We start from the raw sequence: 17,101 nt of genomic DNA, 5'->3' as shown, positions 1-17,101 counted from the left end.
AACTTGAAAAGAGCAGCTGCCGGCATGTTTCCTGTGAAACTTGAGAGTTATCGGCCAAGCGAAGTGCTCTGGTTGGGAGATAAGGTCACCTTGAGTGTTCATAATCCTATGTACCATTCTAAGAGCTTTGAATTGAGTTTGCCTCTCCAACAGAAGCCAATTGAGCTTGTGAAGAAACCCTGAACTGGAGCAAAACTTTGAGAGGGAAAACAACAGACTGGCTGCTGCATTTTGGGCTGACTGTAACATCTTTAGAATGGATTTCTTGCAACCTAGATAGAGGATATTACAGTAGTCTAGGCGGGATAGAATGGTGAATCTGTGGTTGGAATAGACCAAAATATAGGTTACAGTCTTCTCTGAAAACCAAAACAAGTACCCGCTAGAGTGGTTACTTGTACCTTGAGACAATGTTAATTTTCCAGCCATATGCCTTGATTTTTCACCACAGATTTAGGTGCGTCTCAAGGCAGTTTGGCCACCACAAATTTCCCCATGACTATATTTGCCAAACAGAAGGATCTCTCTTTTGCTCACATTCAATTTTAAACAATCGTTGCCCATCCAAATGGCCACTGACAACATACACCTCTGGAATTTGGTAATATCCTTAAAGGAGTCAGAGGAAAAAGAAAACATAAGTTGGGTATCATCTGGCTATGAGGAAATAAAGACCCCAAGAAGTTTCACTATCTCAGCCAGAGATCTAACAAATAAATTAATCAGAGTGGGGCTCAAAAAGGAGCGCTGAGGAACCCCATGTTCCAAAGGTCTGGGAGATGAAGAAAAGTGGGGGGGATGGGCGCGACCTCAAAAGAATGGTGGCTAAGCAAGAATTTGAACCAGGACAACGTTTTGCCCAAAATGCCTATGACATGAAGACATTGTGAAAGCACCTTATGGGAGACTGTGTCCAGGCAGCCCTTGGATCTAAAAGAATAAGGGCAGCAGAGCTGCCGTCATCCACCAATCTGTGAAGCTTCTCAGTGACTGACAGAAGGGCAGATTCTGAACTATGATGGTTCTTGAAGCCATTTTGGGTAATATCCAGAATGCCATTGACTTCTACGAACTCCACTAGAAGTTTATTAATGCGTTTTTCTGCCACCTTAGCTAGGAAATGAAGTAGGGAAATACAGCAGTAGTAACTAGAGCTGGAAGGGTCAAGGGAAGGCTTTTTAGGGGGGATAACTGTTGCCTGCTTCCACACCCAGGAAACCATAGTCAAGGACAATGAAAGATTAACTATCTCTAAGAAGCTGGGAAGAACAAATCCCTGCACTTTTGGGATAGTATTGGGTCAAAGGGGATCATCCGATGAGCCCGATTTCAATCAGGTGCAAAAAGCCTAAAAGGAGGGTAGATCAAGAAGGGGTCATTCTTTGAGGGCTGGCCAGAGTAGAGCCTCCTCTTGATGTTCGGGAATGGGCTCGGCACCAGGAGTAGCATTAGGCTGGAACTGGGCGTAAATATTATTCATAATTTCCACAAAAAGTCTGTGATTCTATTACAGTGGTCATTAGATTCCTCTGCTGACTTGGCAATGGCTGGAGATGTTGAACTATTGACAATGGAATAGATATCCTTGGCAGGATTCTTGCTGTTTGACATTTTAGAAGAGAAGAACTCTGTTCAGGTTGTTCTTATCAATTTATGATAATCTTTAAGTGCATTCAAGTAAATTGCCTTTGCCCCAGTGTCATCTGATTTTTTCCACGTGAGCTCAAGCACCTTACAACATTTTTTCTAAGTAATGCAGAGTGCTTAGCCTTGACATGGTGGAACAGTATAAACTTATTGAGGGTCGAAGTAACCCATTCCTTCGCATCCACATTAGTGGAGTTTACATTAGAATGTAGCTGGGGTTAATTTGACGGGATTTAGCAGCCAAATTCTGTACTAAGTTATGCCATGTCCTTTTAGAAGTACTGGAGCATGTGAACTTGGATTTAAGCCAGGCTTCTCAAAGGGACAAAAAGATCAGGTAGTGGTCAGTCCAGGCCACAGGTCTAAGAGGAGCCACCTGAAGGTGATGGCGGTTCGAAAAGACTTGATCTTCAAGGTGACCCACTAGGTGTGTGGATCATCTCACTAAATGACACATCTGTAATGATTCTGAATCATCCATTAGTTCCTGTGCTCCAGTATCATTGAGTTGATCAAAGTGAAGATTTAGAACACCAATGATAGTGAAATTGGCTGATTTGAGTGCTAAAGAAGTTACTTGATTAACCAAAGTTGTTCTAAAGGATTTTGACGGGCCCAGGGGGTCTAAATATAAGAAGACCCGAGAGGATGAAATTCTTGCTGACAGTGATCTGAAAGAGGGCATTTTTTAAACCTGAAATAGGACCAGGTGCAAGGCTGCAGCTTACTGTAGAATTATAAATGGTGGCTATGCCACCCCGCTTGGATGTCTTGCATCTAATTATGTTCTAGCTGGGGGGTAGAGCCTAAAGAGCTTCTGTAGAGATGTGGGTACCAAGCGAAATTTCCATGAAGAACAAGACATCAGGTAGTCAGTCTTGGATTAAATCATATATCTCAGCACTGTGGGGGACCAAAGAGAAATGACGGGCCCAAAGCCTCACTATATGCACTCAAACACATTCACCCCAGGAGACCAGACATGTAGGCAATCCCCACTTGTGGTTTGCCGCAACATGTGCAAAGGGGGTGAAGAGTAGGTTAACTGCTCGCACAATGCAGGAGCAGCATTGCTGGCCCTTGGCGCTGTCCAGGCGCAGACAGGTGCAGATGGGCTTGCCTTTGGCATGCCTTCAACACATCAGCAGCACGTCCCCACATCAGCCGTCCTTAAATGGCGGTGCAAGGAGGGAGAAAGCCTCATGGCAAAACAACTAGTACTACCTTTTCTGACCTGCGGCCCAGTAAAAATAACCAACAGAAAGTGATGATGCACCCGGTAAAAAGATATTGCTCAATGCCTCCGATCCATCAGTCTAACAAATGTCCTTTCAAATAAAGTGCAGAATGCGGTAAAAAAAATCTTTAAAATTGCCCCCTTAAAACAGAACTTCAGATTCATCCAAATAATTTGCGTAAAATTTAGTAAAATCATAGTGAACAACTTAAAAAGCACAGTAAACAACTGAACAGCTTTCAATGCTGCTTTGATGCGAAAAATACGTGACACAGTGGGAGGCATACCCTCGCATCAGCTGTCCTTAAACGCTTCTGCAAACAGGGAGAAGTCAGCAACTGACATTTTTCACAGGAGCAGACACTTTGGGTAAAAATGTCTCATGGGATATCAGCAGGTGAGCGGTTCAAGCCAAAATTCTTATTGATGAGGTCTTTTCACAAATGCAAAAGCAACAATTATGCAAAATTGTGTTATACGAAATTTCAATTCACAATTTTGGGAATTACACATAATGTAATATTTGGGAACTATACAAACTTTGCATCCTTGTGTGCTTAAGGAAGCTGCATGTTGGTTTGGAGTCTGTGCATCATACCAAGGGTGTACTGGCATATTTGTTATTGCCATTCCTTTGAAAATATAGTGTGTTAAATTCGGCATTAGCGAGCTGTCTTTCTGTTTAAGCTGTACTTGGTTGTGTTTTCACGTATTTGTGGTTCACATTGTTCACAAGCTGTCTTTCATGCCTTTGCTCGCTTTGACCTAAAATGTGTGACAGGTTTATCAATGGAGTACTCAAAGCCATGGAGGGCACATCATACTAGAGCTTTAGGTGTGAAAAAATATCACAACTTCGGAGCATCTCTAAAACAATATATTGTTAAAAAATATATGATTTATATGGGATGAGTCCCTTTCTAAAGTCACTGCAAAAACTACGTGGGATGGCATAAAGTCAGGGGCAGACCTTTCTAAAGGGTGGAGGGTCCCCTCCAGCAGTGGTTAATTTGTAAATAAAAAACGTGCAGGTGCTCAAAGCTCTTCTCTGAAACACACGGCTGCTTCATTTAAATGTGCAAGACTGCATAATTCTACAGTTATGTAATCCATTTACAGCCACGCCCTGCCCCTTCAGCTCACTCTTGCAACTTACTGCTTTCTTCCTTTGTAAAGCTTTTCCATCTTTCTTTACTCCGTCTTTCCCATAGTTATTGCCTGGTGCAGAAAAATAAGTGTCACCCTCAAAAATACGTGCCCTCCACCAGCAACAACATGCTCAAATTAAGCAGTGCCCTCCTCCCACCTTCTTCTAAACATGAAGAATGCCTGTCAGGTTGAGCACAGGTCATCCTGATTGACACTCTTCATATTCAGGTCAGGTAGCCAGGCAATGGACTTGTGCTAAATGTGTAGGCACTCAGCTGCCTGGCTGAAATTTGGCAGGCTGAAGATGTCACAGCCCTGTGGCCGTGACTGCCTCGCCCAGTAAAGTGCATGGTGGTCCTTCCCAGCATAACAAGGAGTTGAACCCTGATAGTGTCAGAAATGGGGGGTTCAGTATTAAGCCCTGAAGTGCCTACGGCTGAGTCTCTATCAATGACGCTTGTCACAAGGTGGGGTGGGGTCAGCAGTCTTGTTGACCCCATCTCAGTCTGTGATGAGTAATGGGCTGTAGTTTCCTCTCATTGACTGACCCATAACAAGGTCAGCAAATAAGTGATGCAGAATCTCAATCATCAGGAACCACCAAGACTTCATTCCCGCCACCCAAGATCACCGCTGTGGTCCAATAAGTTTTCATTTTTTATTGTTTGCTGTATGCATATGTGCATGTATGAATGTATGAGCATGAGTGAGTGTGTGTGTGGCGCGCCTGCTCTCCCTTCTCGAATAACCCATTGCGAGTGCATAAAGTGCAAGTGGAGAGGTTCAATTCGATCATTCATCAGCTAGTATCAAGCACCTTTAACTAAAAAGGGCCTAATTACCAGTTTGGTGGGCAGCGGAGGCCCTATTATGATTTTCCCGCTGGGCCAGTGAGAAACTACCCAAAACATTGATCCCAGCTCGTGGCAATGTTGCAGTGCATCGGGTGCAAAAGCACCCGTCACGCTTTTCACTGCCTGTAATTCAGGTAGTGCAAGTGTGACGGGCTGTCAATGGGGGACCCTGCACTGCCCATGCCAAGTGCATGGGCAGAGCAGAGGGCCCCATGGGGCTCTGGCACCCTGTCTCCGCCAGCCTTTGCATGGCTGTGGAACCACCATGTTAAAGCTGGCGCACATGGGAGTTGTAATCCCCAGGGCAGAGCTGCTTGCAGCGCTGCCCTCGTGGTTTAAGACGCTGGCACCGTCAGGCTGTTAGCCAGTGAAAAATTGTCAGTGCTGGTGGTCAAACTGTGACGCTTTTGCCATGGTCATAATGTAGCTGTCGGACCGCTGCTTTGGAGGCAGTTTGACTGCCACCGCGAGTATGGCGGTTTTAGGACCGCCAGACTCTTCATCAGGGCTTAAATGTCTGTTCCTTGGGTAGAAATTCCCTTACAGAAAGAAATGGAATAATAAAAACATAGCACTATTAAATGTCATTAAACACAATTACGCTCGATCATAGAGGTCAGAATTTGCTACTGAGATTTGTGTCCAAGCTGCGGATTGCAGGTCTGAATGCATGCAGCGCCGGCTCAGCCTTTTATCGTTCCACTATCAAAGAACAGAAAACCATAATGTTGATGAATAATAACCCGTGTTATGTACAGTGGTGCAAAATAGCTCACTGCACTTGCAAGTGCTATATAAAGAAAGAAAATATCATTAACATAGTGAAAATAACATTGCAGGTACTGAAAAAGCACGTTTTAACCTCAGAAACTAATTGTGCTGGAAAGCTGTATCGGAATGAAACCCATTACGGAATCATTTTGACCCTTGCTCTAAAAAGGGCACATAATAAATGTTGCCCATTTTTGCATCAGGTGAGGAATTCAGCGCAATTTATTTCCAGTTTTGTGGTTGCACTAGGGAGTACAACTAAATCCTGGTCTGTCCAAATGTCCTTTCAGGTGGAACTAATCCATTAAAAGTGGGTGCAATTTTAGCCCCTACGTGTAAATTGGGCACAAAAACATCAGGAGCTCACTTGACACGAAGCCTGGTTACATCCAATGTTGCCTTTTGGGTCAGTAGCATAGCTAGAGTATCATGGGCTCTAGTGCAGGAAAGGAAATTGACCCCAGACTGCAGTTTGAAATATATAATACATCATAAATCATAATTCAGAGGGCCTCTCAAGCCCCTGAACCCGTGCTGCTGCGCCTGCTTTGCCAATGGAAGCTACGTCCCTGGTTTGGGTAGATAGTACCCAGACGAGCTCCAGCCCATTTCGGAAAGAAACATGAGTCAAACAGCATAGCGCCCTCCCCAATATGATATTCTTTTTTAATTGTGCATTTTTTTCTTACTTAAGGACTGTTAAATAGAGGGCTGCACGTGGCCTATGTCGCAGTCATCCACCTCAAAGTTACAATATGACACCCGTCTCCCTTTAATTTCGATTTTGTCTAATTCCAAGGAAATGAAAAAATCAGAAAAAGTAACCTTGATCACAGCGCCAGAGTTGCAACAAACCACCTTTCTTCCCGTGCCAGTACTTTTTCCTCTTCTTAATCAACATTCACTCCGACATCATTCCTAATTATAATTTTACACGGTGCATCTTTTAATTAGCCACGGATGGGGTGATGGAAGCTATCAATATTTAACAGGATAATTGCGTGAAAAGACGCTTTTTAAAAGTGAGCAGCAGGCGTGAATGCGCTGAACAGCAGGCGTCTATTCAAGCGCACTCTGAGGAGAAAGGGTGCCACAAATAACGCCAAACGGACAATAATACAGGCAGAGAAAGGCACAGCCTTCTTGAATATTTTCTTCTTGAATAGTTTTCTGTGATAAACATTTAGCTGTACCGACACTTGTTACACGAAGGTTCACACAGTTTACAAGGCAGTGAGTTTGTCATTCTGTTGTCGTCTTAATTTGTTGTGTGCCAAATGAGCAATTCGTCAAGTGTGATTTCACGGGGTACCTTGGTTACAAGGGTGAAATATTACCAACTATGTCTCCGCAGAAGGCCTCACTACGACTTCTATTTTTTTGCAACGCCTTCTAGGAGTAAAGGTTTAGGGCCAGATTTACAAGGCCCTAGAGCCTCTTAGCGCCACAGTAGTGTAATTGTTTGGATGCTAATGTCGGGTTAAGGAGGCCATTGCCTTTCCCATATTTACAAGGTGGTGCAATGCTAGCATTTCACCACTTTGTAACCCCTTGCACCACGTGCAAGGGTGGTGTTCTCACGCAGGGAGGCTGCAAAAAGTGGTGCAGTGAAATCATCAAAATTTCACTGAGACATTTTTTCTGTAATTTTTAAAGCCTGCTCAGAGCAGGTGTTAAAGTGACGGACCCATAGTAGCCTATAGGCCTCCCTAGTGCTTTGCTGCACTAGCACTAATCCAGCAAAGCGCCACAATAGCGTCATAAATTATGATGCTATTGGGGAAAGGAGCACCACGGTGCATCGTATTGTAAATACGGTGCACCCATTGTGTTGTCAGGTGTGGCAGTGGCGGTGCAAGAAAAGTGGCGAAGCGCCACTTTCTTGTAAATCTGGCACTTGATATGTTAAAAAATATCAAACAGATGTGTGTGAAAAGTCTTTCCAAATGACAAAAGTTAGGGGCATAATTACAAGCCCCTAGCGCCACCAGAGCGACACTTTTTGTGATTATCCAGTGGCACTGTGCCCTCCTCATATTGACTTTTTATGGCTTAACACTGCCTTGTAAATATGGGCCACCCGATGCAGTTTTCTGTGGCAGAGGGGCATGCAATGGGTGTTGCTATGGGTGTTCCACTGCAACACACATTGCTTTTGACGCTGCCCCAGATTTACAAGGAAATGTAAATCTGAGGCAGCACCAAAAACTAACGCCACCCCAGGGTGGCGTTAGCAAGGTGCAACAAGGAGAAATACTTTTATTTTTCCTCGTTTTTGCTTTTTCTATGTGTGTTGCATTAAGCAGCACACATAGAATGAACAAAACACCATGAATGATTGTTTATGTGCAAGAAGGGGCACCTTCCTGCACATAAACAATAATTCCCAGCAAAGCAGGCATCCTTGCACTATGGTATAAGGGTGCCTGAGTTGGAGCTAGGCAGCTGAATTTAGCAACAGTGCTAGGAGAAGCACAAGGGTGTGCTGTATTTTTGTAAATATGGCACATCCATCCATTTCAGAAGTGATGCAGCAAGGCACTGCCAATTTTGGCGCAGCACCGCACCACTTCCTTGTAAATATGCCCCCTAATGTTTAAGACCCTCAATACGACTTTGGCGGTCTGAGGACCGCCAAAGCCGTGGTGTCGGTCGGACCCTCGTGCCAGATTATGACCATGGCCATTGGACCACCGTCACCACCAGGATCATGGTTCCCCAGGGTGGGGAGACGGCCGAAGTCGTGGTCAGCCAGGGTGGTGTTGAGTGCAGCACCTCCATGCTGATCACAAGTCCCCTTTCCACCAGCCTTTTCATGGCCACAGGGGGGACTCCAGCACTGCACACAACCATGTTGTGGTCAGTGCAAGCCCCCCCCTCCTAGCACTCTCAGAATGCGCACTGTCTGCTATGGCAGACAGTGCGCATTCTGAGTGTGCTGGGGGCTGCCTCTGTGTGATGGCATTGGCCTTGGCTCCATAAGGAGCCAACGCCGTTGCACTGTTTCCACTGGGCTGACCGGCGTGAACCTCCTAAAATGGAGGTTTCCACCGGTCAGTCCAGTGGAAACATCATAATGGGGCCAGGGGGAGACTGCCAGCTCCGCAGCGGTCTCCTACTCTCTGGGCTGGTGCACGGGCGGTCGGGCAGTCGGCCCACCAGCCTCTTAATGAGGCCCAAAGTCTGACTAAGTCTGTTTCTCATTTCTTCTTAAAACACCCAGCATCTACCATTAGTCTAGTCTGCATAATTTTGGTTGCCTTCAAATTTTCATATTTAATGTTTACACAGTGTCACAGTGTCCTGCCCTTTAATCTCCCTTATACAAAACATAATATCACCCTAATTATTCTGATTTATCCCACATGTATTTTACTTTTATTTATTGGGGTTATGAAGCACATGCCTATTCCAAGGGACTAACTTTCCAGACCAGATTATGGATGCAAAATGTGAGGACAGACAGCATTTCAGGTATAGTGACAATGATAACCCCTGACAATAAATGCATCCACATACAGAATAAAGAGTACTATGATGGGGCGAGTCACAGAAGGAAGGGATACAGCCTAGTTTGGTTGGGTGATTGACAAAAGATGAGTTTTGAGACACTTAGGGGGTCATTCCTACCCTGGCGGTCCGAGACCACCAGGGTAGGGGACGGAGGAAGAACCGCCAACAGGCTGGCGGTGCTTCTGGGGCTATTCTGACCGCGGCGGTAAAGCCGCGGTCAGAAAAGGGAAGCCGGCGGTTTCCTGCCGGCTTCCCGCTGCCCCTGTGAATCCACCACGGCGGCGCTGCAAGCAGCGCCGCCATGGGGATTCCGACCCCCTTCCCGCCAGCCTGGTTCTGGCGGTTTTCGCCGCCAGAACCTGGCTGGCGGGAACGGGTGTCGTGGGGCCCCTGGGGGCCCCTGCAGTGCCCATGCCACTGGCATGGGCACTGCAGGGGCCCCCTAACAGGGCCCCACATTGATTTTCAGTGTCTGCTTGGCAGACACTGAAAATCGCGACGGGTGCAACTGCACCCGTCGCACACCAGCAACTCCGCCGGCTCCATTCGGAGCCGGCTTCCTCGTTGCTGGTGCTTTCCCGCTGGGCGGGCGGGCGGCCTTTTGGCGGTCGCCCGCCAGCCCAGCGGGAAAGTCAGAATGACCGCCGCGGTCTTTTGACCGCGGTACGGTCTTCTGGCGGTTCACGCCAGGCGGGCGGCAACCGCCGCCCGCCAAGGTAAGAATGACCGCCTTAGTGATGTGCAACATGGAAGAAGCAAGTCTGTAAAGCTGGGGAACCAGAGCATCAGTCAAAGACTGAGCCTATTTGCCTGTATGCTCTTTGCAAGTCTTTTGGACCATCAGCTTGCCAATGGTGTGTGTTCCTATTAGTATGTGTACCAACAACACACTGAGTGCAGACTCAACTCAGATTTGCTCAAGTACCTATGAATATGTATGTCCACTGATCCGCAAGTTCTTTTACACTTATCAATTTTAGGCAAGTAATTGCTATGAGAAGCAATCAGAAGAAATTAACCAAGCCCATTCTCCCACTACACAGCCTCCACCTCAAGAGCATAGGAGATCTCAGTTAGACACAATAGATATACATATCCATGTTTTTGATATTGCCTTTCTGTGCAATGAAATAGAAGCCACGTGACTGAAACCTCTCTACAGTGTCATGCTATGTTAGTCTGGCTATAAGCAACACTTAGTAAATTATTCTTCACGATCTGGGATAAACTCCCCACAGTTTGCAGGACGAAACCCCACACTTTTAACAGCAAGGTCTTCTGTATTAAACAACCCACTATACTCCGAACTGCAGCTATTACTTCCTTTTAATGGTTAGTGATAATGTTTTGTATGACAGAGTTTCGTAAACAATAATATTGTGACACTAGAATATTGTGCCTAAAGTAATGTCCATAAAAATATCGAATTTACATACTTGGCATGTAAACTACAAAAATAATGTGTGTACAATTTCATGGAACAGAATATCATTAAAAAAAGAGTGAAATATTGACATTTTAATATGTAGTATTATAGGTAATTTATTTCAAATATTTAATTATAATATATATATATATATATATATATATATATATATATATATATATATATATATATATATATATATTTATGTATATATACATATATATACTTAAAAACAATAAACAATTGTTATAACACATTAAATTTAACAATAACTTAAAAGTAGAAATTAAGTTACATATACATAACCAAATACACATGAACCCTCATTTCCTAAATTAAAAATTTAAATATATATGTATATATATATATATATATATATATATATATATACATACATATATATATATACTTATTCTGCAGAACCAAAACACTTGTGTGGAACATTCTGGACACACATGAGTCATCAGCTGGTACCTGTACACAGAGTTACTCCTGAATACAAAGATGTATAGCAAGTTCAATACCTCTACATACTTATGATGCTTTAGAAGCACATGTGTTTTATGAACACTTACACCCATTAGCTGGATGCAGGCTACACAAAAATAAGTGGAAAAGTAATATGGTAGTTACCCGCCACTATGTAAATTGAAAAAACAAAGTAACACTCTCAATCAATGATATCATCAGTGAGGGAATCTGTGTCATCAGCGATTAAATTAATATGCCAGTTGAGGTGGCATTAATGATGTCATAAATGATGCCATAGAACGTGTTATGAGTGATGTAATATGCGAACTCATACACAATACATGGGGGCGCAAGGTATAGTTAGCACTTCTGACTATAACTGGTGAATTTCTCTGATTGTTTTGAGTTCAATACATTATATTGGCACTAACATACTCACCTAACTATAATGTCACTCTAACCTTTAGTTTTTTCAGTGACTTTCTAAGTTTAAAAAAATAATTAAAGTAAAATCTAATAAGAATTTGTGACTATAACAACACTTTAATCATTGTTTTTTTCAATTAATTTCTAGGGTTTTCTTGTATGTAAAGAAATATTGTGTTACCAAACCTAAAACAACCCCCTGCCGCACATGACCTTTGGGAATGCATGGTTTGGTATTGGCCTCAATGCTTGGTCCTTGGCCAGACCCTGACATCAATCCCTTCAAAAGGCAGGCAATCCGACATCATGCTTGGCCTTCAGTTGTGTGCTGCTGTGGGGTGGCCAACCACCCTGCATGCAGTGCATCACTCCACAGGCTGGGGCGGTGTATGGTTAGACTTTGGGCATCGGGAACCGTATCCCAAATAGCAAATTCCATAATCAAGGGGAGAAGGTGTGACCACCTCTCCGAGCATCCCTGGGGCCAAATTCCAGTAAAAAGCTCCCTGAGTCTTATTAGGCACCGGGGACTCTATCCCCCAGGTCTAAACCCAATGAAAAAGAAGAGGGGACAGTATGGCTCCCTCCCCAAGCCTTTTAGGCCCGATGACCTCATCCCCTGGGGCAAAAGTACATAACTAAGGGGAAGGTGCATGTGGCCACCTTCCTGAGCCTCAATAGGCCCGAAAACCCCATTCCTGGGCCCAAATGTACTTAAAAGAGAGTGGGCATGTAGCCCCTCTCCCTAGGCTTTATTTGGACCTGGGGAACCCATGTTCTAAGACCGTATGTAATTTAAATGGGAGGGCCAGAGGTGGGTGCCCACCTGGGGCACCTACATACCACATGTTGGGGGACACCCTCGGGACCACATCCTTTGGGGCTGAGAAAAAATAGAAGGAAGGGTGTGCGTGCTCCACCTCATAGCACCTAATTAGGCCCCAGTGACCCCCATCCCCACGGGATAAAGTACATTAAAAAGGGGAAGGGACCCAGGCAGGTCTCCCTCCCCGAGCCCAAAAAAGGCACGGGGGACCCCATCCTGTGGAGCATAGTAATGACGTGAAGAGAGGGGGCTCGTGCCTCCCGTTCTCGAGCCTTTAAATGCCGCAAGAACTCCATCCACTGGGGCCAGTTCAGTTACTGTGTCACAGGGAGCCCACCTCTAGGACAAAGTAGTTTCCCTGCCTGCACTGCTGTGGGCAGGGAAATACGCATGTTTCTTAGTGAAAATATGCATGTCTGCACTCAGTCGGCAGGAGCTTAAATACTCACATCAAGTGGGAGAATACCTCTGTTCTTTTGCGGGCAAGTAAATAGAAAACATATTACTCCCACCCAGAGGGAGCAAGCAGAAGACCGCACCCACATATAATGTAGTAATGTCCTGGTGGATGTGGTCCCAGGGCTAATATAAGCTTGCGGAGGGGCTGTGCGGGCACCCTCTTTTATAATAAAATGCATCCCCTGTGGATGATTTTTTGAGGTGTAATTATCCTACTTTACCTATTATACATTGCTGCCAAAAGTTCTTAAGAATAAAAGTTACCCCCTCCACCGCCCTCCAATGAAGACTGACCATTTCATGCAGGGGGAGCTTTCTTGCAAAAAGGTATAATGATTTTCTTTCTACATCCATTTGCTGAGACATTACTTTCCCACTTGAAAGATAGTTGTGACTTTCTGAAACAGATTGATGACATTATTTGAAATTCCAATTAAATTATGATGACATTAGATGTTAAAGCAACAGAAGATGTACGGAATGCAGAACAAATCAAACATTCACCCCCCAGTCACAGATCTGGGTTTAATCCATCAGTTTATTTTGCTTGCCATTCCATTCCAGCTCAGACCAGGCCATATCCAAATCAGTCTTGACCCTGTTCCCCATGGGAACAGTCCAGCCGGAACTGCCAGGCCAGGTCCTACCTGGACCAGAAACAAGCATCCTGGGACCGGTTTCAGGGTATCACCCTTCATCAGCCAGGCTAGCTTGAATCTGGTGACATAGCAAGCACGGGACCCACGTCTGGGCATACCATTCCCACTTGGGGCAACAAATACAAAAACAACAGAAGATGGACGGAATGCAGAACAAATCAAACATTCACCCCCAGTCTGGGTTTAATCCATCAGTTTTTTTGCTTGCCATGCCATTCCAGCTCAGACCCAGGAGGAACAGGGTCAAGACTAATTTGCATATGGCTGGGTCGAAACTGGTGTGGTGTGGTGAGCAAAAAAAATGATGGATTAAACCCAGATCTTTGTGAATGGGGGTGAATGTTTGATTTGGTCTGCATTCCGTCTATCATCTGTTCTTTTTGCATTTGTCGCCCCAAGTGGGAAGGGTATGCCCAGACGTGGGTCCCGTGCTCACTGCGCCACTGGATTCAAGCTAGCCTAGCTGATGAAGGGTGATACCCTGAAACCAGTCCTAGGATGCTTGTTTCCGGTCCAGGGAGGACCTGATTTGGCACAAAAACGAATAAAATCGGATAAGGAGAACCGGAGATGTGAATTTTGGAAGAATTATAGTTTTTTCACACCTAGAAACAAAAAGAGCCTATCGGGTCATCTGGTTGCACCTTGACCGGGGCAAAAGTCAAAGTTTAAGGCCGACCGCGATGGAGCCCTGCTCGGCTACAGCTCGCGGAAGGCCTCGGTCAAAAGTTTACCTTCGGACTTAGTCTCTTTTCTGAAGATTTTCTTCAGCGGGACGAACCTGCCAGTCCAATCCGACCTACTGGAACTCTTCTCCGGATACGCGTTGAGGGGAGTCCTCAGTGGAGATTTTTACCATTGGACTTAGTCATTTTTTCGAGGTGAAAATCCTTCTACCGGGGTAAACCTGGATCTTGATCCAACGTCCTTGGAGCCCTCCTCGGATACGCTGGCTGGGAGGTCCCAGTCAACTTTTTACCTTCGGGCTTAGTCTCTTTTTCTGAGATTTTTTTCAGCGGGACGAACCTGCAAATCAGGCCTGGTCACGGTTGAGGCAAGCCGGCTAGTGTTGCCGTGGTGGGTCGGTCCCTCTATGGAGCTTTTTTTCAAAGGTACTCCAAACTTCTCCAAACTTCTGGGTCTTCTCCCAGACGTTCTTTTAAGGTTCTTTTGGGGTCCACAGCTCACCCCAAGGGTCCAGAAGCTCTGAGATGATCTTTTGGGGTTTGGACTACAACTCCCAGAATGCACCTGGCACAAACTCATTTTTGGCCACTGGGCAGTGGTTAGCTGGTTGCTTTCTTCAGGAGTTGGTGCAGGGGACTCTGGTTAGCAATTTTTCACCTGTAGCAAACAGGGAGTCCCTCCTTGAACCAGTTGAAGCCAGGCAAAGCCCTTCTTGTGGTGAAGCCCAAGTGTGCAGCTGGTGCAGTCCTTCTGAGTGCAGGTTCCAGGTGCAGGCCAGGGGTCCAGCAGGGCAGTCCTTCTTCTTCTGTTATTCTTCCTGGTAGGGATGTGGTACGGAACTGAGGTGTGGGTGCAGGTCTGCCAGTTTTATCCTTGCTCCTGGGTGAAAAGCAGGGGGGTCCTGGTTCTCCAATCAGGTGCAGGGTCCTTCCCCCTGTGATGACCACTTCCTGGGAATTGTGGCAAAAATCAATCCCAGGAGGAAACATTCTTCAAAAATCCATCATGGCTGAATCTGATTTTTGGAGGTTACGTCTGGCTGAGCCCACCCACTAGTGTGGCTAAAAATCATAAACACACCCCTCTCCTACCCTCTCCTAATCTAATCAAGGGGCACCTAGTTGTCTGGGGTTGCAGGATATGGGGGTGATGCTGGGGTGCTCCAAATGTCCTTCTCTGCCTTTGAAGACCATTTTGGCAGCCCTCCCCTTCCTGCCTCACCATCTGCTGAGGGGAAATTCCCTCCCACAGGCACATCTCTTTGTGTGAAGCCAGGCCACTTCACACCTCATCAAGGCAGCCTGGCCAAGCTGCCAGAGGCTGGCCAATAAGAGCACAGCAGCAAAAATAATGCAGGGCTGAAATTGGCAACTTTTCAGGTAAAGTTTAAAACTCTTTACCTGAACATGTTATATTAAATCCAACAACTGGAAGTTGTGGGATTTATTATAACAATTAATTTGATACCAAACTCTTGGTATCCATTACTTAAGGGGACTTTAAAAATTAAAATAAACTCTCCCCATTGTAGCCTCTGAAGGCCATTCACTACAATGAGGGAAAAACTAATTTGGCTGTTTTTACCTGACCAGGGCTTATAAAACTACTTTTATAAGGTCCCTGATTATAGTTACATTGCACCCAGGGCACATAGGGAACACCTTAGGGGTGATTTATATGTAAAAATAAGGTAGTTTAAGACTTTGGAACTACTTTTAATTCCAAAATCGAATTTGCATATAACTTTAATTTCAAAGCAGCCAGCAAGGCAGGCTTGCCTTTAAAATGACACTGGGCACCTTAGCAGTGCACCTATGGGTGCACTACCTATGCTGTGGTCCCTAAACCTACATGCCCTACCATATACTAGGGACTTATAGGTAGGTTGACTTATCCAATTACAATTAGCCTAATTTGTATATTGATTTTACACAGAGCACAGGCCCTGGGACTGGTTAGCAGTACCCAGGGCACCATCAGAGTCAGGAAAACACCAGCAAAAAGTGGAAAATGGGGGCAAAAAGTTAGGGGGCCTCTGCAATCAGCCCTGTTTTCTCACAATATATATATATATATATATATATATATATATATATATATATATATATATATATACACACACACATACATACATATATATTTATGTGTGTGTGTTTGTTTTTTAGATCAGGGTTTATTGTAATCTCTAATCATTTCTAATGTTTTGATTTAGTCTCTGGTCATATTATGTGTTGTTAATAGATAACTATCAGATTTATAGCTTTCTTTGAGCCATATTACAGTTTTCAAATATTGATATTTTCAACATTTCAAGAAGGCACTTCTGCAGCTGTTTGCTTTGCTGAAATCTGCTTATATTGTCCGTCCTGTGTGCTGATTTTTGGTGGCAGGTGTTTGTCCCTCTGTGAAAAATCAGCGCGAACAGCTCCCTGTGCATTACAAGAGGGCACTGTTTCTTTTCTACTGCTCAATTTTATTTTCTACTTGAACAGAATGGAAGGTTTCTCAATGCAAGCAGTCGCAACCATACTGTGACCGCTTGTGTTGAGAAATCTCGCTCGAAAGTGGTCTTGAGTAAGATTTTCCTTGCTTGCACTTGCCAACTCACCATTGTGGAGCGTGAGCGAGGAAAAAACTCTGCTCCACTCCAGTACGCAGAATTTTTCGGAACTCCGCGCGCTATGTGGATTGCGGAGTAGGAAAAACTCTGCAAATTTCGCTAGCGGAGCGGAGTTCACCTCCCACCCCTTATATTGGGGTAGAACAAAATGGGGGTCCTAGAATGCAAAATCCATGGGCTTCCTTAGGCACGGCTACAGCAACAACCACTGAACAAATTAACACCTAATTTGTCAGGACATTGTGCTTTTTATGATTCGGTGTAAATCCATTTTTGCTAAATGAAGGTTCAAACATGTTTGTAGATTGAGGCTGTTTGGTTTGGGAGTGTCTCATGGGAGTGCCTTAAGCCCATTT

The sequence above is a fragment of the Pleurodeles waltl genome, chromosome 7 (assembly GCF_031143425.1).
Source record: "Pleurodeles waltl isolate 20211129_DDA chromosome 7, aPleWal1.hap1.20221129, whole genome shotgun sequence".
Lineage (NCBI taxonomy): Eukaryota > Metazoa > Chordata > Amphibia > Caudata > Salamandridae > Pleurodeles > Pleurodeles waltl.
The sequence above is the reverse complement of the archived record's forward strand: the minus strand, read 5'-3'. Positions refer to the sequence as shown.